The sequence below is a fragment of the Pelodiscus sinensis genome, chromosome 2 (genome assembly GCF_049634645.1).
Source record: "Pelodiscus sinensis isolate JC-2024 chromosome 2, ASM4963464v1, whole genome shotgun sequence".
Classification (NCBI taxonomy): Eukaryota; Metazoa; Chordata; order Testudines; family Trionychidae; genus Pelodiscus; species Pelodiscus sinensis.
Window position 1 is genome coordinate 41562389 of NC_134712.1, and position 22176 is coordinate 41584564.

Consider the following 22176-nt stretch of genomic DNA (forward strand, 5'->3'; position numbering starts at 1 on the left):
AAAAACTTGCCAGCTGTCTACACTGGCCGCTAGAATTTCCGCAAAAGCACTGACTTCCTACTGTAAGAAATCAGTGCTTCTTGCGGAAATACTATGCTGCTCCCGTTCGGGCAAAAGTCTCTTTTGCGCAAAGCTTTTGTGCAAAAGGGCCAGTGTAGACAGCTCAGATTTGTTTTCCACAAAAAAGCCCCGATTGCGAAAATGGTGATCGGGGCTTTTTTGCGGAAAAGCGCATCTACATTGGCACGGACGCTTTTCTGCAAAAAGTGCTTTTGCGGAAAAGCGGCCGTGCCAATCTAGACGCTCTGTTCCGCAAATGCTTTTAACGGAAAACTTTTCCGTTAAAAGCATTTCCAGAAAATCATGCCAATCTAGACGCAGCCTTCGTGTTTTCTCTGGGTGCCTAGCTTGATACCCTCAAATCTCACTTGCAAAAATGTTGAGTACTCACAGTGGCAAATGAAGTCAATGAGAACTGTGCTTTAAACTTTAAGTACTGTATACACTCAATACTCTGAAAAATCAGGTACTAGTCATCTCAGATTGGGCACTGAAAATTAGTGAAAACTTTTGACTTTATTCTCTCAATGCCTCAGCTCTCAATCCCTTCCCTCAAGTTGTTAAGATATATTGATCTTTGTGAAGCATTCAGAGACTAATGATGAGTGCCTTGGAAAAGATAAGTATATTAATCTGTTTTCAGACCAAGGTTTGAACAGTACACCGTAAATAAGGCATGAGAGCAACACACTGAAAAATGAAAATAAAACAAAATATTGAATAAATGCTTATTTAATGAGCTGTGTACTGAATGAAGAGGTGGTCTAGTGCAGTGTTTCTAAAAGTGCTTCTTGAAACCACTTTGAGAAACACATTAACTGGCTGCCCCAGTTTGTTTATTTACTGGTGCTGCAGCCACATAGCCTCACGGCTCCCATTGGCTCAGTTTCGCTCTTTGCATCCAGAAGGAACCATGGGAAGCAGCATTGGCCAGGCCACCACTTCTCTTTGCTCTACTTGACTGCAAAGAGCGAAATGGAACCAATGGGAGCTGCGAGGCTCCGTGGCTACGGCACCAGTAAATAAACAAACCAGGGTGGCCAGTTAATGTGTTTCTCAAAGTGGTTTCGTGGAGCACTTTCAGAAACACTAGTCTAGTGGAAAAAATAGTATGTGGCCATGTGACTAATATTTCATAATGCATATATACAAGGGGGCTGACTTCAGATTGTACATGAAATCTAAAATCTAGAATTTTCTAATTTTTCAGTGCACCTAGTATTCTTTTAACATAGTTTTTGTCTGTGTGTAAATATAACTGATATTTTTCTTTTTAGAGCAATCTTTAAAAGCAAATGTTTTGATACAGAAATAAAATTAAGAGTATTGAACAACTTACAACAATTGATGGGTTTGAGCTACAATTATGTTGTGATTAAATATTTCTTTATATTTGATAAAAATGTGTTAGTGTGTTGACAGGATCTAGAGAAAACCTGGAGTTAGATAAATGTGCACAAGATATTTTTAACTATTTATTTTTCTTGATTTTTAGTACCTAAGGTGAAATCTGGCCCCAAAGAAATCTATAGCAAAACTTTCATTGATTGTTTTGGAACTAGGATTTTGAACCTTGTTTTTTTAAATGTTGTAATAGGTAACTGATCATGCCACTTAACAACTGTAACAGATTTTTGAAACAATAAATCAAACTGAGCTCATATTAAATGACAAGTAATGTAGGTTTTCATTTTTTCTTATATTTTATTTCTTTTGCAATATTAGCACAAGTTACCACATAGAATATAATTTCAGTTTTTCCAAATATGTCACAGGCATTATCTAAGTTAATGTACTAGATATAACCCTGTCATACAGTATACATTGTAATATTATTTAGGTGTCATTAATTAGAGAAGTTCTCATAGAAAGAGCCTTAGAATTCCCAAGATTGCACAGAAGAAAAGTATCACATGGGGGAAATCAGTAAATATGTAAGCAGCACTCTAAAAATTGACTCAAAGTAGAGTCTAAACTCAGTGGATAAAAACAAAACTTCCCCACTCTACTAAAAACATAATACAATAGAACAGAAAGTTTAATTTGTAAATTCTACTAAACAAGAATCCACAGCATACTTTTTCCCCTACCCAAAGTCAAATGAAGTCAATGGGAATTTAAAGCAATAAGACCGCTTGTTTAATGTTTATAGATAACCTTTTTGTCAGTGTTGGCTTATATGTGGGAGGGGGTGGGAGAAAATAAATTAAAAGCATCTTCCAGTGACATAAGCCTCATGAAGAATTAACTAGGATAAGCACTTATTCTAGTTGGTGCAGTGACAAGCTGAACAATGCAGACAAAAATAATAATTAAAACATAGCTTCATGCTGAGATGAAACTTTCAAGAGTCTCAACTGTGTTGAGCTTATGATTTTTCCATTTTTTTGTTTGTGAGCATAATTATGTCCCAGAGGCAGCAGGAGCTAGTGCTTGTCATTCCTCATATCCTCCCTCTGAAAGGAGATTAATTTCTCTACACAGAAATCCAAAAGTTGATGCCAGAGCAGTAATAATAATGTAAACAAGCCTTTTATTCTTTTAATCTGGAATGCATAATTTAATGCACAGTAATATAAATAATGAAACCACCACATATACTTTATACAATTAAGAGTAAACTGAAAGGTAACATTTAATGTAGCACTGATTGACTATATCAACAAATGACATCAGACATCTGTATGGACTACAGCATTTAGAAAAATGCTATAAAGTATATCAGTACAGAAGTAGTGGGGGTGGAATGGAGTAGACTTGATGGCTCAGAAAACTGGTAATGGAAAATGGAGCCTTTCACCCCTAGATCACCAATTCAAATTGGCCCAGGTCAATAGTGACTGAAAGTCATTACCATCTGATGGTTTTCAGTGGCCTGTGTGAAATGAATTGTCCCTGTATAGCTCCCAATAGACAGGTGTTCATGTCACAAAACCATCATCTATCACGACTGTCATCCTGTTGGGACTCTGAGATGGGGATAGGAAATAAAAGGGTACAGCGTCTGAATTACCTTTACCCTCCAGATCAGGGATGAGAAGCATTGGCGGATTGGGGTGGGGTAGAGAAACTTGTTCTCTAATTGTCTACACTGTCCATGTTATACGTATAAGATATAAGATTTCAGTTTCTAGGGGTATCAATATAGAATTTTTCATCATCACTAAAATAGCAAGTCCTGCACAGCCAACCTACTCTTAGAAACAAAAGTAAAAAAGCACAAGGATTTAAACAGTGATGGTAATTATGCTGTTAGGGAGTTAGGATAACACATGCATTTTTTAGTAGTAGAATATCACCCTGCTGGTACTTTATCTTATTCCTAATCAGGATTGAAAGTGTGTGTTTTAAAATAGATCTGACCTACGACAGTTTTCTGGGATGAAGCACAAATTATAGATTTCTTCAGTAACAAATCTGCAAATTTAAAAGCTATTCTTGTGTGTGGCATCAAAACTGTTGTTTGCTGTGAAACTCAGGCTCGCTCTACACTGCACTCTTATTTCAAAATAAATCATGTTATTTTGAAAGAACAGAGTGCGTGTCTACACAGCAAGCCCATGATTTTGAAATAATTTCAAAATCATGGGCTTCTTAATCTCACTTCTGTAACCCTCATTTCACGAGGAGTAAGGGAAGTCAAAGGAAGAGTGTAGCTGAAGTTGCGTATCTTAAATTGACTTTAGCCTGCAGTGGAGATGCACCCTCCGGGTGCGTCTAGACTCCAGAGGTTTTTTGAAAAAAGTGGCCTTTTTTCAAAAAAACTTCCCCTGCATCTAGACTGCTGCCAAGTTCTTTAAAAATTAAACAGAAAGAACCCAGCGGATTTTTTGACAGAGGTAAACCTCGTTTTATGAGGAAGAACACCTTTTTTCAAAAGTGCTCTTTTGAAAAAAGGTGTTCTTGAATGCAAACAGGGCTTTTTTGAAAGAGAGCATCCAGACTGTCTGGGTTCTCTCTTTCGAAAAAGCGGCTTGCTTTTTCAAAAAAAACCAAACAAACAAAACGTTGCAGTCTAGACACTCTCTTTTGAAAGAGGCTTTTTCGAAAGATTCTTTTGAAAAAGGCTTGTCGTCTAGACGTAGCCTCAGTGACAGTATTCTTGCCTTTTTATAGATTAATACTGATATGGTATCAGTGCAGAATACGTTTTCAAAAATGTTGTCCGTTAAATGTTAAAGAGACAGAATAGGGACCACTTCTGTTGATCCTGGACACACAGATTCCCACCAGCCTGCATGACGTATAAAATATATTGGAAGACTCACGCTATTCTTCTCATCCAAAAATCTTAAATATTTTAATATTATAAGCTCCTGTTTCACCAAACAAAATTTGAAGAATAGAGACAATATAAAGAAGAAAAAACTGAAGATGAAAAAACTGTCAATGGGTAACGTAAGTTCCTCCCAATGGAGATATAACATAGATATAGTAAGATAAAAGCAAACTTTTATTTTGAAGTTGCTGGGAACACAAAAGGTTTGTTTACAATGGGAAAAAATAAGACTTGGTAAAAATGAGCATCACAAATAGGTGCAGCTAAATTGATGTTCAACACAATTTAGCTGTTTGTTCATACAAAATGTGTTTAGCAACATTTCAGATAACTCAGAACTGTGTAACAAGGTATCTGGCTTCAGATACCTATACAGGCTTATTTTCTGTTTGTTTCAGTGTTTAATAATCAAGTAAACATACAGTATATTTGACTATGACCCCATGTACTATACATACATACTGTACTTGAATGTGCAATTGCACAAACATTTTTTGGGCTTAACTGAGTCTCAAATATTAAAATATTTTTACTTTAAATGTGCACTCATTGTTCTTTATCAGATAAGGATATTAAATGGAAAACAAGTAAAGAAATATTGTAGAGAAAATTTTAAACATATGAAAGTTATGAAATTCATTTCTAATACTAGCAGCAGAGTCATAGATTCTAAGGACAGAAGAGAATCTCATTGTGAACATTGAGTCTGAACATATAAACATTGATCAAAAATGTCATTTTTCAATATAGCCCATTTCCTACCATATTTGCATACAGTGCTTATATTGAAAGTTCTTTTGATTGTTTGTGTGGAAGAGACTGAAGTATAGGTCGATGTACAGGAGTGGTAGAGCTGGATTATGAGTTGACTGAACTGTGCATTTGTTTTTGTAATTTTGAGTAACTGGTATAGGCTCAGAGACTGAGTGTGGGTGCTCTTTATGTCAAAACAAATGCATGTTTGAAAAAGACTAGCGGTGAGCAAATTTGTAAAAATTTTGGTGGTGCCCAGAGCCTCACCCCTTCCCACAGTAAAACTCCTTTCCCCACCACCTGCCTAAGGTCCTGGGATGCAGTTTGGGTGCAGGCTTTGGGAGGGAGTTGAGGTACAGAAAGGATGAGGGGTCTTGGAATATGGATGTTGTAGGGGTGGTCTGGGTGCAGGCTCTGGGCTGGGACATGGTTTGGGATCCAGAAGGGGGTGAGGGGTGCAACCTCTGGGAGAGATTTTGGGGCCAGGAGGAGGGAGTTTGGGGGATGGGCAGGAATGCAGGCTCTAGAGGGAGTTTGCAGGTGCAGGGGGGCAACACTAAGCAGCTCCTAGGCAGGTCCCCACACAATGTAGCCTGCAGGCACTGCCCCTGCAGCTTCCCATTAGCTGCAGGGCTTTCAGCACAGGAGCAGCATGCAGTGACACACCTCCCTCCCAGGGCCATGTGGACAGCCATATGGAGAAAATGGGCAGAAAGCCACATTAGCAGCACCCACAGTGTTGGCAATCGTGGAGGCAGGGACCCCCTGGCTCAAATCACCTTGGGATCACAGGGGATGTGCAAAGGCAGCAGGCAGAGCCAGAGGAGAGACCCAGACCCAGACCTGACTTTGTTCAACCAGGGCCCCAGGGGCCAGGAATATTCTGGTACCTTTGGCACCACTGACTCATACAACTCACCACCCCTGCTTATCGGGTAGTTGAGTAGTGAGTTGACTAGTTGCTCCCCCTCCCTTGCTGCTTCAATCAGAGAGAGGCAGCAAGGGGGGGGGGGGGCGGAGAAAGTACAAACCGGTGCTGGGGGGGCAACCTGCTTTAAGACGGCTTCCCCCAGTACAGTTGCTGGGGGGGCAGGGGGAGGAGAGGCAGAGGCACAGCAGGGAAATGGCATGAACAGGAATACCCTGGTTCTGACTGCTCCACTTCTGCCTTTGAATGTAACAAGAGCCCATTTCAAAGGCTGAAGCGCAGTGGGGAAACATGGGGTGAGCAGAGACTGTTTGGCTATGTCTACGCTGGTGGGTTCTTGCCGTAAAAAAGGCTGTTCTTCTGCAGTGCATCCACACTGCCTGCCTGCTCTTGTGCAAGAAGATTTATAGTACGGAGTCAGAAGATAGGGCTTTTTGCACAAGACCTATGCTCTTTGCTAACAGGTGTAAGCCCTCTCACGCAGGAGCTCTTGCGCAAGAGGGCAGCGTGGATGCGCAGCAGGGACTTCTTGTGCAAGAAAGCCCTATGGCTAAAATAGCCATCAGAGCTTTCCTGCACAAAAGAGCATCCCCACTTCCATGGATGCTCTTGCACAAAAGCCTAGTTTGCACTATACCAATAAAAAAAGAGTAACTGGCATAATTATGATAGTCCTAATTTGTGTTGCCAGAATCTCAATTAACATTTGGATGAAACAGGTATCTTGATTATGTTGACCTGTGTGTGGGTGGAAAATGGGGAGGCTGTAATTCTGTTCTATGCAGTTTTTAGGAACACATACTACAGACACATACCTCCCACCAGGAGCATGCTAAAGTCCTTATTGATGGCAAAGAAAAATACGGATGACTTTGAACTAACTGGACACCAAGAATCTTTTGGACGGCCATGAAAATAGCGATTTTCTAGATTTTAAAAGAACCAGCGATGATGCCTCTCAAGCAGGCACGGCCGGCGGCAGGCAGGAGCGCTGCTCAGGCAGCTAGCGGCAAGGTGCTTTACAACGAGGTGAAACTGCAGAGCACTGACCCACCTAATGCACAAAGAGGCCGCGTTTTCTAGGGAGCTCGGAAAGGCGCAGCTGCACGTTCAGAGGCAGGACCCTGGAGAGCCCGGGGAGCCCCAACGGGAGACAAGAGCCCGCACCTCCCGTCTAGCTCCGTCTGCTGGCGGGGGCGCGGCTGGCCCGGGGGCTCCCCTCGCAGGCGGCTGGGCTCGCCCGTGGCTGGGCAGCGACGACGGGAGGCCGGAGGAGGCGGAGCTTCCCCGCTCGGCCCAGGAGGTACCGAGCCGCCGCCCACTCGTCGGGGCGGGTGACGGAGCCGCTGCCGTTGTCACGCTGCTTCCCCCGGCCTGTCGCCTCACCTGGGGAGACCCGACCCGGGGACTCCCGCCGCCGTTAGCGGATCGTCACCCGCGGTGACCCGCCTTCTTGCGCCTTTGCTTTCTCTTCATTGGTGGAGCAGAACCGCTCGTCTCCGCGATTGGCCCAGGCTCTCTGCTCGCGGCGGTGCTGTGGCCGCGGCGGCCATCTTGGTTCCGGGCGGGAAAGGGCCTGGCGGAAACAATACCAGTCGCGGGGGGAGGGGCGGGGAACAGATCGGGCCGAGGCTGCCTAGGGGTGCAGCGCGCCCCCTGGTGTTACCCCAGCCCCGCGGCCTGCTCTCTGCGCTCACACCCTCGGCCCCAGGCAGGCAGCAGGTGTGGGCGCTGCCCTGCGCGGGGCGTCCGCGCTGCTCGCGGCTCTTCCCGGCCGGGCTGCGGTGGCGACGTGGCCGCTGATGCTTGCGAGAGATTAGCTGCCCCCCGACCCCACCCCTGAGGGCTCGTTCGCAGGCACTTCACCTGCCCGTGCTAAACCTGCTAGGCCCGGCCTGCGGGGCAGTGGGGGGCTTGTTCCCAAAGACGCTCCTTGGCAGACGCTGGGGTTGTCATGGTTGCGTTTGATCGCGAATCAGTACAATTTACCCTCCTAGGAGGACATGGTTTGTGCCTACGTGGAGCCCTCAGAGATATAACACCGCCCCAGGTCAGTATATTAAATATGAACGCAACTGGCAGATGAACAACACTTGCTCTGGCAACTGATTGTTCTGCTGGGACTGTTAGTCTACATTTCTGGGAAATGACCATTTCCCCCTTCTGTCCTTGTTCCTTACCAAATAGTGAATTCTATTAGCCTTTTAATTTATTAATGCCAACCTGCTCAGTAGAAACAAAGCTACTGAAAACTAGACTTTGAAATCTCTTGAATGACTATATCTCTGTGGAAAACCAAAAACTTCAAACATTTAAAGTGCTTTAAGGATATAGTACTTTGAGAGAGATTTGTTTTTTAAAACAGAGAATACTACTGAAATTGGTAATCTTTTGGTGGAAAGAAGTTAAATATGTTTTCATAGAGCCCAGTATTTAAATACTACTATTCATGAAGTGCTTGTGATGGGAGCAGACCAGGCGTCAAATCATTAATTCATTTATCACAATTTATTGTTTTTGGCTGCTCCACAGCTTTTTTTTGCAAAACTGCTGGTGGCAAATTGTAACTTGTTGAAGCAAGGCATATATCTTTATAAAAAAAATTATGTAGTGAATTTAATGCTTATGAAAATAGGAGACTAATAATTTGAGCTAGAGTTGAGGGCATGTATCATGCACATTCCTACATACTCCTCTGACAAATTATCTCAGTTCTGAACTAAAGCTCTTGCTCTTTCATTTTGGAGCTTCTCAAGAAAAACATGCCAGATTGTTTGTTAGCTTTGAATTATGGCTGAGGAAGAGTGAATCAAAGTAACTGTTGATCCAAGGCAGTATTTGAGCACATGTCCCTACAAGAGGTGTGTACTAATCTTCAATACCACAAAGCCTTCTGAGGCCATAATTGTTGACTAGCTTGTAGGATTTACTGTATTTAAATAGTATGCAGTGTTGGTCCCAGAATATAGGAGAAACAAGGTGGATGAGGTAATATTTTTGTATTGGACCAACTTTTGTTGATGAGGGAGAGAAGCTTTCAAACTTAGATTGAGCTTGAGTCACCACCAAAAGTTGAGTCAAAAGATATTATTTCACTCACTTTATTTGTATTTAATAGTTCAGTGAAGATCTGGTCTCCCTAATCTTGAGACATATCTGTGGATTCTTGGGATAAAATTAACTGTTTTCTTTCAGCATGTTGTGTTGTATATCTGCTATGCTTTTGCTTTTGAACCTCAATTCATTTAAAGGCAAAACTTTAAAAAGGAATTAGGAAGTTTTTTGGTTGGTTGTCTGGGGCATCTTTCCATATTAACCACTCAAAATGTTTATTATGCAACAGAAGTTCCTACAGAGAATAACCTTTTAAAATAGCATATTTTGCAGTGCCTTTATGAATTATTATTGAAATTAGGGTGCTGACTGTTACAAATAGTAGTATTTCTAGGGAAAGGATTATTATAATGGCAAGTACCAGAGAGGACTGCCCTGGTTTTGTATTTATAGTATATGTAAAGTGTTATCTGAATGAGTCGTATAAAGAAAGTGGCATGTAAATAGTGAGTTGGAGGGAACTTTCCTTGTCCCCAAGCCCTCTCCCGCAGCAACCAACACAACAAAAACCCAACATATATACATCACAGTACATACGTATTCCTGAGAAACAAGATTGTGTTTTCTACTGTGAAACCACAGAAATATATAAGTTTTGGCACAATTCAGGTCTGAACATGTTCTATGTTTCATTTTCTACCAATAATGTTTCATTTTCTATCAAGTTCCCTGTATTACTAAATAAGAAAAAGAAGAGAATTACATGAAGTATATACAGCCAATCATTAACATAAAAAAATTAAGTGTTTTCAGTGATATGGATAGCTTCATTTAAAATGAAGTCTGCAAATGATTAAATATTAAAGTGATTGATGTTTTAAATTAATGTAAGAACTTTTCAGAAGATTATTACAAAGATTAACTTTTGTAGTGTTTAAATACCACATTTTATCAATCACAGACATTGAAACTGTTTTCACATCACCATACTGATGATATCATGTATCATTGCAGTATTATACACTAACTGTATAAACAGCATGGTAATATTAGTACAGAAGATGAAACATAATTCATGTTATTGCTCTTTAATATACAGTTTTGGTGTTGAAATATTCTTTTGACATGTGAATGAGTGAGTATTTTTCTAATGCTGAAGATGAGATGGAAACCTAGTCCAAAGAATGAAATTAAAGGAACTTTTTCATGTAATGACAAACCTAGGTGGTCTGTAGCAGAAGCTGAAAGAAAAAGCAAAAGCCCTAGCATGTGCTTTCTTAGGAAGGACACACATGAATGCAGCCTTAGTATCCTAAAATTGTCTGCAACTGCCTATGATTAAAGATACATTTTTACTCTTTCTGTCTGAATTATGTTTGTGGGTCATGAGAAAATGTCATGGCACCCCAGGTGCTTTTGTTTCACTAGCTGTATGTAGCTCTACCGCTATAATTCAGAGGATTGACTAAACATTTACCCCAGGCGTTCTTAAAATGGAGGATGCTAATTTCTTTGTTTTGCATTTCTTCTGCATTTCCTTAAGCAGTAGGTTTAGCAATCCACTTTAGTATTATTTTGCTTGATTTCACCTAGCTAACGATCAATCCAGTTGTACTATACAACTTTATTCTGTGTAGTTTATATATCCCATGACACTTTGCAGAGCCAAACACAGAATAGTATGTGAATAAATTATCTATTTGAGTGTCGACTTTGTTCTTGATGCTATACCAAACAGAGAAGACATGATCCCTGCTCTGTTGTGCTTGCAATTGCAAACATAGAACAGTGACAGAATTATTAATTCAACATCATGCAGTGTCTAAGTTCAATGAAAGAGGTTAGGATATAAACAGGCATAGTCCGAAAAGAAGTGATAACATTATATTAGAAAATAGATGAAGAGTAGACAAATTAAATAACTACAGAAAGATTGTTCCAGATGGCAGAAGCTATACCAATGAGTTTTTGCACCAAATGTGAAAAGTTTGAGAGAAGGGACAGAGCACAGGTGGGTGCCAGATGAATGTAGAGAATGGCAGTGGGAAGAGTGATCTATAAGGTGGACTGGAAAGGACAATAATGTATACAAGAAAGGCATTGTCTTTTATATAGGCCAAATTGATGTCAGCTTTAGGAAGTGCTATCAGTGGGTTTATGTCTTCTAACAAATGGGCAAAATCCTGGTATAATTCCATTGAAATCAATTAAAAAAACAAATAGCTTGTACATTCTGGATTGTCCAAATATTACTCTCTTAGTTCAGTTTTTAATATAGCAGGAAAACTGATCTGGTGGAAAGTGTAGAAAATTTCCAGTTTTCAATAGATTTCTCTCAGATTGTGGTATTTGGTATAAAGAAAATAGAGATAACTAGGCCCATGGTAATTGTCTCTCATAGTCATAGTTAATTTCTTGTTTTGAGTAGTCCTGTTAACTTCACTCTGTGTCACGCTGTTAACTTCCACTACAGTTTCACATTATTCTTCACTTCCTGTTTTAAATGCTCTTTGTTTATAAACTGCTGCTACATTCCATCTCAGAGATGGTGACATTTCAATGTTAAGTATACTGCATATCTACATCTCTATTCAAATCTCACCTTTAAAGTGCAGCTCTATTCTGAAGAGTAACTATGTAACAGTGATATTTACTTAGAAAACAGAGATGTTCCTTTCAGGTGGTGTGTATGACAGAATCAGGAAATTATATAACCAGTAGGCAGATTTAATTTTCTGACCCTTGAAATCTCAACTTTAACAGTACATTCATTATAGGTTGATTTGATACTGTCACCTGTTGTTAAGGTTGCCTTACTCTTCCAATTGTCAGACCCTGTTTTCAGTTGCTAAGCTTTTCTTGCTCAGACTGAATTTTTTCATGCTGCATGTGTGTTCCAGACTGCTGTTACTGATGATGACTACTAGTAGTAAGACTTCATCATCCTTCCAGATGATGTTAAGGATATCTCTTGACTGAGGATACCTCTCTAGCGGAGGGAACTCCAGTCATTAGGAAAAGGCAGGTGTTAGTAATGAGGGATTCAATCATTAGAAACATAGACAGCTGCGTTTGTGATGACCAGGAGAACTGTATGGTAATTTGCCTGCCTGGTGCAAAGGTTGCAGGTCTCTCGAGACATTTAGCTAGACTTATGTGTAGTGCTGGGTAGGAGGTGGTGGTCGTGATACATGTAGATACCAGTGATATAAAGAAGGGTAGGAGAGAGATTCTGGAGGTCAAATTTAGGCTGGTAGGCAAGAGATTGAAATCCAGGACCTCTATGATAGCATTCTCTGAAATGCTTCCAGGTCCCCACGAAGGGTCAGGTAAGCAGGCAGAACTTCAGAGTCTTAATGCATGGATAAGATGATGGTGTAGGGAAGAGGAGTTCAGATTTATTAGGACTGGGAAAACTTCCTATACAGGAAGGATGGGCTCCATCTAAACCAAAATGGAACCAGACTGCTGGCATTTAATATTAAAAAGCTAGTAGAGCAGTTTTTAAACTAACGGCTGGCGGAAAGCCAAAAGGTGCGGAGGAGCACATATAGTGAACAGAAACATCTCTTAGGGGCGGGTCTATTAATGGAGATTCTCTATGTTCTAGTAAGGCGGAGAGGATGAAAAATGATAAAATATGAGTAAAATCAGATGAGAAATAATAAAATAAAAAACACATCAGGAAGTGGCAGACAGAAAAATATTGTCAATTTTTAAAGGTGTTTATACACAAATGCTAACATTCTAAATAATACAGTGGGTGAACTAGAGTGCCTTGCATTAAAGGAGGATATGGATCTAGGCAAATGGGGAAGCCAAAACAATACTCCTTGAGGAAGAGTGAGCGAAAGAGAAAGAAAGAGAGAGAAGCAACCAGCTGAACAATGAAAGTTATTTATTTCTGGGTAGTGAATATATATATATATATATAGGGAGCCAGACACACAAAACAGTTACAATATGAAATCTAAATTGAAACTGATTACAAATGTTAGGCCTAGCTAACCATATAACAGTTTACATAGGGATGAGTCATGAGGTTATGCTTAGAGAGAGGTGTGGGGGGGGGAGAGGGCGGGGGAAGAGAGAGAGACAGCACCATATCATGGAGCTTGCACTGATTGGGTTTCCCAGATGGTGATGGTAGCCCAGGGTCCAGAGGGCAGGAGATGAGCAGAGTCCCCAGCATGATCAGACAGGAGATGACGAAGTCTCAATGGAACTGATGCAGTTTAAATCCAGGTATCAGAACAGTTTTTCTTGGGCAAGGGTAGGAGTTTTTATAGGGATAGGACAATAGTTCAAAAAGAATTCTGGATTTTTTTATGGGTAAACAGTGGTGAGACAATAGAGACTGATCACCCCTAGTTATGGGTGATGTTCCTTGAAGGAGCCCACAAATGCAACTAGGCAGTTTCAGTATTTGGGATGCCAGTAGGATCATTACTAGAATTGGTCTGATAATGACTAATTTGGGTGTGAGCAGGCCTGGGTTCATTAGCATCTGGAGCAGAGATTTCCCATCAGGCAGTGCTTCTCTGCTTTTGGTATCCCATAGTGCAGTGTGGTTCCTGCTTTGGAAGAGCTGGTCTCCATTCTGTATGCTAATGAGATGTCCTTCTGTTCTATCTTCAGTGCAGATGAGGCTGGGGTGTTTCCTTAATTAGTTTAGGTGTGCCTTCCCCGGCCTTTTCCTTGCTTTGTCTGATTCTAGCAGAGGCATAGGGGAAGAGGAAGATGGTTTTCCATGAATGTCACTTCTTGGCTCCCCAAGAGCACAGGGCTGGTAGGTAACAACATCCCAGGGAAGCCGGTGCAAGAAGGCACTATCATGGCCCCTGTTCCACAGGTCTTTTTTCATTCAATAGACCTCACACATCCAGCTGCCATGGGAAAAAAGAGCCATGGAGCAGGGGCCGAGCCAGTGCTTATGCAAGCCGGCTTCCCTGGGCTTTACAATGCAGAGCAGCAGGTGTGTGGGTGTGTGTTCTGATGAATTAAGAGAGACCCATGGAGCAAGGACCGAGCTAGCACCTTCGCGTGCCAGCTTCCTTGGGCTTTACAATGCAGAGCGTCAGCTGCGGGGAAGCGACTAGTCGATAGTACTAATTGATAAGCTCCAGCTGATCGGTTAGTCGACCAGATACTAACATCCCGAATTTAAAAAGGGATAGAGAATAAGACAAAAAATATCTTATTGCCTCTATATAAATCCATGGTACACCCACATCTTGAATACTGCATACAGCTGTGGTCACCTCATCTCAAAAAAGATATATTGCCATTGGAAAAGGTTCAGAAAAGGGCAACAAAAATTATTAAGGATTTAAAACAGGTGCCGTATGAAGAGAGAGTAAAAAGACTGGGGCTTTTCATTTTAGGAAAAAGGAGAGTAAGGGGAAATATGATAGCGGTCTTTAAAATAATGACTGGCGTGGAAAATGTGAATAAGGAAAAGTTATTTACTGGTTCCCATAACTTAAGAACTAGGGGTCACCAAATGAAATTAATAGGTAGCAGGTTTAAAACAAGCAAATGGAAGTTTTTCTTCACACAGCACACAAGTAGACAAATTAATGGAGGTTAGGTCCATCAATGGCTATTATCAGGATGGGCAGGAATGGATGACTGGAGAGGGATCAGGCAGAGGCTGGAAATGGATGACTGGAGAGGAATCACTTGATGATTACCTATTCTGTTCACTGCCTGTGGGGCATCTGGCATTGGTCGCTGTCAGAAGAAAGGATAGTTGGCTAGATGGACCATTGGTCTAACCAAGTATGGCTGTTCTTCTGTTTTTTTCTGAGAACATGATCAGGGAAAAATATTTTGCTTTACCAATGTTAAAAAAATCTTATCTATTGTGATGAGAACCTCTAATACTTCCATGCTTTGAATCCCACTGGCAAATTGTCCATTTCATCCCTCGGAATGTCTGTAGAATCTGATAGTTTACTACTACTGCTGCTGTTGGTTATGATGTCTGAAAGGTTAGAGGTGGTATAGTGGATCAAAAAGTTCTGATGACCTACGTGTTTATGAATATGATGCCTCATGATGCAGTTTGTTTTTGCAGTTTGCTTCTTTAAAAACGTAGCTTTTTGGATGTAATTTCCTTAATTGAAAGAATGCTCGGTTGCATAATGAAAAACTCACAATATTACAAAATGCCAGATTGTTTGTGCAAACTTAATTTAGCCCCCTTGTGAGTATATATTATGATACATTTTAAAATTATGATCACATGCTATTTTTCCACAGGACCGTTAGCTTACTCATTGTTATTGGATATACCACTGAGAATTTATCAGATTTATGTAATGAAAGAGGCTATTATTTGTGGGACATGTTCCTTGTGTGGCAAAAATTGGAAGTTGTGTAGTGAATGAGGCAGGGACTGCAGGAAGAGAGAGAATAGTCTAATGTTTAATTGAATATTAAATGTTGCCCTGGAGAATTGGCTTTATCCTTGCCTTTGCCATAGAGTCTCAGTATTTTGCTAGGCAAATCTCAAACCACATTTTTCACAATTGGCTGCTAAATGTGGTGTTCATTTTCTGGGTGCTGGGGGATCTGATTTGCAGAAGTGTTCTGCACTTGCAGCTGTAACTGAAGTAATAGGGAACTGTGCTTTAAACATTTGAATTCCCACTGTTCTCCAGAGTCAGGGTGTAGGTATCTCAAATTAGGCAACCAAAATTAGTTGACACTTCTGATATTAATCTCTTTATACCTCAGATCTCCATCTGTAAAATGGGAATATTACCATCCCTTCACATCGTTGTGGTATTATGAAAATCAATTAATGTTTGTGAAGCACTCTGATATTAAAGTAATGAGCACCAGAGAAAACCCCACAACAACATTTATATTGCTGCCTTCAGAGCAGGGTTTGAACACATATAGTAAAATAAGCCTAGGTCAGACAAAGAAGAGAAAACAAAATACTGAATTGCTGTACATTCAGCAAACACCACCCATTCTGTGCACTATATGATGAATGATTGCTGTGGAAAAAATAGTACGTGATCATGTAATTAGGCTATAGTGTAGGATATAATGTAGTATTCCTGTAAATCAGTGGTTCCCAACCTGTGGGCTGCAGACTCCTGGTGGTCTTCAACGGTACTTCAGGGCATCAGTGGAAAGCCAAAAAGAAGGATCCTTCTGATCCTTTCTTTTCCTTTTTTCCCCTCCCTCGGGGGGGGGGGGGGGGGGGGGGGGAGAGGTGGGAAGGAATGGTCCATGAAATTTTAATATATTGCAAAGGGATCCCTATTAGGGATGTTAAATTTAGATTAATTAACTAATCGAATAGTTGATGGGATTTCCATCGATTATTCAATTTGTCTTTAAGGGCACCTCTGCCTTTGAACTGTAGCAAGAACACTGCCATACAGTTCAAAAGCGGAAGCCCCACAGGGAGCATGGGACCAGCAGGGGACCCCTTTGGCCCCGCATTCCCTACAGGACCTCAGCTTTTGAAATATACAAGAGCCCCAGCATTTCAAAAGCAGAAGGGAGGGCGGGACCAGCGGGGGATTCCCCTGCTGGCCCTGTGCTCCCTCCATTGCCTAAGTCTTTGAAATGTACATGAGGGGTTCTCAATGTGAACAGGATGAGAAGGCTGATAGGTTAGTAATTTCTTTCTAACACTTAATAAGGAGACCTGCTATGCATGTGCCTCTAAAAATGTGTGAATGTGTAATGGAAGTTGCTGCTATAATGTGTATATACGCTCTCTATCTTTTGTGTGATCCAAATCCAAGGACCAGATCCTTGGCTAATGTGAATTGGCATGACTTCAACAGAACTATCCAGATTTTCGTCATCTGAGGATTTGGCCTTCATTGTAATGTATTCACATTGTAGGAGAAGGGGCTGTTGCGTACTATTCAAAGGTAATTATTATGAACAGAACTTTCTGTAATCTGCAGAAGGAAAAGTGAACCCTGCATCCTCCAATTTCTGTAACTACTTGTCACCTATTTATTGAGAAATATGCATCAATATATTTTGTTATCTAATTAGGAAAGCAATGCCAAAATCACCAGGCCAGGTAAGAATATCTGGAAAATCAGTGTGTAGCCATTATAGGTAAAGATGAAAATTCAATTTAAAATGGAAGTAGCCTTTTTAAAGTACTCCATGAGATTAAATAATATTAATAACCTGTTAGCGTAACAGAGCATAATAACTTCATACAAAAGATCCCAGTGCACTTGCTAATATCTTTTATGGCTTGAATAGACTAGACCTGAAATGATTTACAAAGCCAAGATTTTGGATGAAGTCTTTCAGTTGTACATGTAAAGCAAGCCTGTTTGTCTTTCTGTGAGTTTATATATACCCATTGTAATTATGATCTAAATTTGGGTACAGCACTAAAACATAACCATATATGCAGAACAAAATAATGGAGTCAAGAATTCAAGGCACTTGCATTCTGCCACTTACTGTACACGGAAAATGTGTATTGGACAATCATGTTAAATTCTGTGTCTTGACCATAGAAGGACTGTATAGAATTTGCACCATTTCCCTATGTCATTTTCAAGGCTAAGGAATAGTATGTTTCTGTTATACGAAAAAGCTCAGTGCATCTACAGCAAATCTATCAGTCTCTTGTCAGGTGCTCAGACACCATAACTGCCATGAAATAGCTGGGAGCTGGAAGAATATTCAGTGTATTGACATAAATGAACTTTTCTTCATAGTTCTTCAAAAAGTTAAACTGTCATTTGCATTTTACCTCTTCCGCCCCTGCCTACGCATCTGACTAGTGACTTTTCCTCCACCTCCTTTCTCTCATTCTTTGTTAGTTTATCATAGTCCTCTCTTGATATTTTGTCTCTGAGGGTACGTCTAAACTACACCCCTCTGCTGGCAGAGGGATGTAAATTAGATGTATCAAAAGTGCAAATAAAGTGGGAATTTAAATATCCCGTGCTTCATTTGCATAATGGCGGCCGCCGCTTTTTCTGGAAACTGGGCTTTTCGGAACCCCCCCCCCGGCAGTTTAGAGGGGGCATTTTCGACAGAAATGCCCGTTTCGAAAGATCCTGTACTCCTCAAAAAATGAGGAGTAAAGGATCTTTCAAAAGGAGGCATTTCTGTCGAAAATGCCCCCTCTAAACTGTTATTTTTCGAAAAGGCCCATTTCGATATTTAAATCCCTGCTTCATTTGCACTTTTGATATGTTTAATTTACATCCCTCTGCCGACAGAGGGGTGTAGTTTAAACACACCCTGAAGTACCTCCTGCCATTATGTAGCTTCAACACCTGTTATAGCCTGGTCATTCACAGATCTACTTCTTCACTTGTGACCTCCCCTTTTCTAATACAGTTTGCATCTCTGACTCCCTCTCCCAACACCTGGATTTTTCATGGTAAACTCGCACTCAATTTTGGTAACAATGGCAGTGCCTATTTCCTTGTCTTACTGTGGGAATACCAACAGTCTTCCTGTCTCTGTTTTGCAACCACCTAGTCATTTTGAGTCTGTTACCCGCATAACTTCTGTCACTAAATCTTGCTGTTCATTTTTATATAATAAGGGAAAAATCAATCATTTCCTTCTGTCTGTGGATGCTGCTGGTGTGAACTAAAGGGCATGTCTATATTAGGAAATTATTTTGAAATAACTTATTTTGAAATAACTCCCAAAATCGCTATTTTGAAATAAGCTTATTCCCGAAGGAAAACGGGAGTTGTTATTTCAAAATAACCAGCTTGGCCGTGTGGAAGCTCTGCTTGTTAATTCGAAATAATGGGAGTTATTTTGAAATACAGGAGGCCCCCGACTTGCAACGTGATTCGTTTTGGAGGAAGCGTCACTAATCAGGGGCGTCGTAACTCTAACCCGCAGGTGTCGTGCGCTGTTGTAAATGCGGGCCGAGGGTGTAACTTGGGGGTTTCTGGCCCCTTCTTCACTTACAAAAATGATTGTAAGTGGGGGAGGGGGTTGCATCTTGGGGGCCTATTGTAACTCCCTCGTGCAGACCAGGGCTAAGGATACTACTTCACAGTTATGTAATCCCCTTAGAATGATTTGAATGCAATCTAAGAACTTTTTAGTTTGTACCCACAGCATCAACATGAGGGGGTTAGAGTGTTGCATTTGAAGGATACCAATATCCACACCCTTGTAGTCTGGACTGTGGGGTAGCTTGGGTGTACCCTTAGTTTTCTGTAAGGATGATCATCACTCCAACAGTAAACAGTTCTGTTGGGGCTAGAGAGCAAAATTATTTCTAGTTTTTGAGATTTCATCATATGAGGTGATCTTTAAGACAATGGATTTTAGGAAGGCAGATTTTGGTGAACTCAGAGAGCTGGTAGGTAAGGTCCCATGGGAAGCAAGACTTAAGAGGAAAAACAACTGAAGAAAGTGGGCAGTTTTTAAAAGGGACAGTAGAGGAGGGTGACAACCTGGGAAGCAGTGATCATGAGATGGTAGATTTCAGGATCCTGACCAAAGGAATAAAGGAGAGTAGCAAAATACACACCCTAGACTTCAGAAAAGCAGACTTTAACTCCCTCAAGGAAGAGATAGGCAGGATTCCCTGGTATGCTTACATGAAGGGGAAAGAAGTCTAGGAGAAGTGGCAGTATTTTAAAGAAGCCTTATTAAAGGCACAGGAAGAAACCATCCCGATGCGCAGCAACAAAAGCAAATATGGTAGGCGACAAGATTGGCTTACCGGGGAAATCCTTGGTGAGCTTAAACACAAAAAGGAATCTTATAAGAAGTGGAAAACGGGACAGATGACTAGGGAGGTATATAAATATATTGCTTGAGAATGCAGAGGAGTTATCAGGAAAGTGAAAGCTCAATAGGAATTGCAGCTAGCAAGCGATATGAAGGGGAACAAGAAAGGTTTCTACAGGCATGTTATCAATAAGAGGGTGATCAGAGAGGGTATGGGGACCTTACTGGATGAGGGAGGCAACCTAGTGACAGATGACGTGGGAAAAGCTGAAGTACTCGATGCTTTCTTTGCGTCTGTCTTCATAGACAAGGTGAGCTCCCAGACTAGTGCACTAGACAACGCAGTATGGGAAGGAAGTGGACAGCCCTTGCTGGGGAAAGAACAAGTTAGGAATTATTTAGAAAAGTTAGACATACACAAATTCATGGGTAAGGATTTAATGCATCCAAGGGTACTGAGGGAGTTTGCAAATGTCATTGAGGAGCCTTTGGCCATTATCTTTGAAAACTTGTGAAAAAAGGCAAATGTGGTGCCCATCTTTAAAAAAGGGAAGAAGGACAATCCATGCAACTACAGACCAGTCAACCTTACCTCAGTACCCAGAAAAATCATGGAGGTGATCCTCAAGGAATCCATTTTGAGGCACTTTGAAGAGGGGAACGTGATCAGGAATAGTCAACATGGATTCACGAAGGGCAAGTCATGCCTGACCAATCTGATTAGCTTCTATGATGAGGTAATTGTCTCTGTGGATATGGGAAAATCAGTGGATGTGATATACCTTGACTTTAGCAAAGCTTTTGTTATGGTCTCCAAGAATATTTTTGCCAGCAAGTTAAGGGAGTATGGATTGGATAAATGGACTGTAAGATGGATGGAAAACTGGCTAGACTGTTGGGCCCAATGTGTAGTGATCAGTGGCTCAATGTCAAGTTGGCGGTTGGTTTCTAGCGGAGTACCCCAAGGATCTGTTCTAGGACAGTTTTTGTTCAACATTTTTATTAATGACCTGGATGAGGGGATGGATTGCACCCTCAGCAAGTTTGCAGATGACACTAAGCTAGGGGGAGAGGTAGATACGCTGGAGGGCAGGGATAGGATCCAGAGGACCCCGGTAAGCCAATCTGGTCGCCTACCGTATTTGCTTTTCCTGCTGCGCATCGTGATGGTTTCTTCCTGTGCCTTCAATAAGGCTTCTTTAAAATACTGCCAGCTCTCCTGGACTCCTTTCCTCTTCATGTAAGGTTAGAGGATTGGGCCAAAAGAAATCTGATGAGGTTCAACAAGGACAATTGTAGAGTCCTGCACTTGGGACGGAAGAATCCCAAGTATTGTTAGAGTCTGGGGACTGAATGGCTAAGTAGTAGTTCTGAAGAAAAGGACGTGGGGATTACAGTGGATGAGAGGCTGGATATGAATCAACGGTGTACCCTTGTAGCCAAGAAGGCTAATGGTATATTAGGGTGCATTACGAGGAGAATTGCCAGCAGATCCAGAGATGTCATTATTCCCCTTTATTCAGGTGTGAGGCCACACCTGAATTGTTGTGTCCAGTTCTGGGCCCCCCACTATAGAAAGGATGCGGACGCATTGGAGAGGGTCCAGCGGAAGGTGATCAAAATGATTAGGGGGCTGGAGCGCATCACCTATTAGGAGAGACTGAGGGATTTGGGTTTGTTTAGTTTGCAGAAGAGAAGAGTGAGGGGGGATTTGATAGCAGCCTTCAGCTTCCTGAAGGGAGGTTCCAAAGAGGATGGAGAAAGGCTGTTCACAGTAGTGACAGATAGCAGGACAAGAAGCAATGGTCTCAAGTTACAGTGGGAGAGGTCTAGGTTGGACATTAGGAAAAACTATTTCACTAGGAGGGTGGTGATGTAATGGAATGGGAGGTGGTAGAATCTCCATCCCTAAACGTTTTTAAGTTTCGGTTTGACAGAGTCCTGGCTGGAGTTGGGATTGGTCCTGCCTTGGGTAGGGGGCTGGACTTGACGACCTCCTGAGGTCTCTTCCAGCTCTATATTTATTAAGGGCCCGAAAGCAAGCCATTCCACCGCATAGTAAAGATATAAATTATGGCAAAAGACTGCCTTGGCTTAACCAGGAGATCTTGCATGATCTCAAAATCAAAAAGGATTCACATAAAAAGTGGAAACTAGGACAAATTACAAAGGATGAATATAAGCAAACAATACAGGGGCATGATTAGAAAGGCAAAGGCACAAAACAGCCTCAAACTAGCTACAGACTTAAAGGGAAACAAGACTTTCTATAATTCTGCTAGAAGCAAGAGGAAGACCAGAGTAGGCCAATTGTTCACAGAAGAGGCAGAAACAGTAACAGGAAACTTGGAAATGGCAGAGATGCTTAATGACTTTTTTGTTTCAG

The 22176-nt window shown here is 41.3% G+C and overlaps 1 protein-coding gene across 4 annotated transcripts in view; it reads left to right on the forward strand.

Annotated features, from left to right (window-relative positions):
- Positions 1–7193: 7193 nt before the first annotated feature.
- LOC102455503 (triple QxxK/R motif-containing protein) overlaps positions 7194–22176 on the forward strand; it is a 98802-nt gene continuing 83819 nt past the window's right edge. The window contains exon 1 of one of the 4 annotated variants that reach the window (XM_075920391.1): positions 7194–7323. The gene's annotated coding sequence lies outside the window, so the exon portion shown is untranslated. Of the gene's footprint in view, positions 7324–7614; positions 8071–8094; positions 8882–22176 lie in introns of those variants that run through there. The other 3 variants (XM_075920390.1, XM_075920387.1, XM_075920392.1) reach the window with 3 other exon arrangements.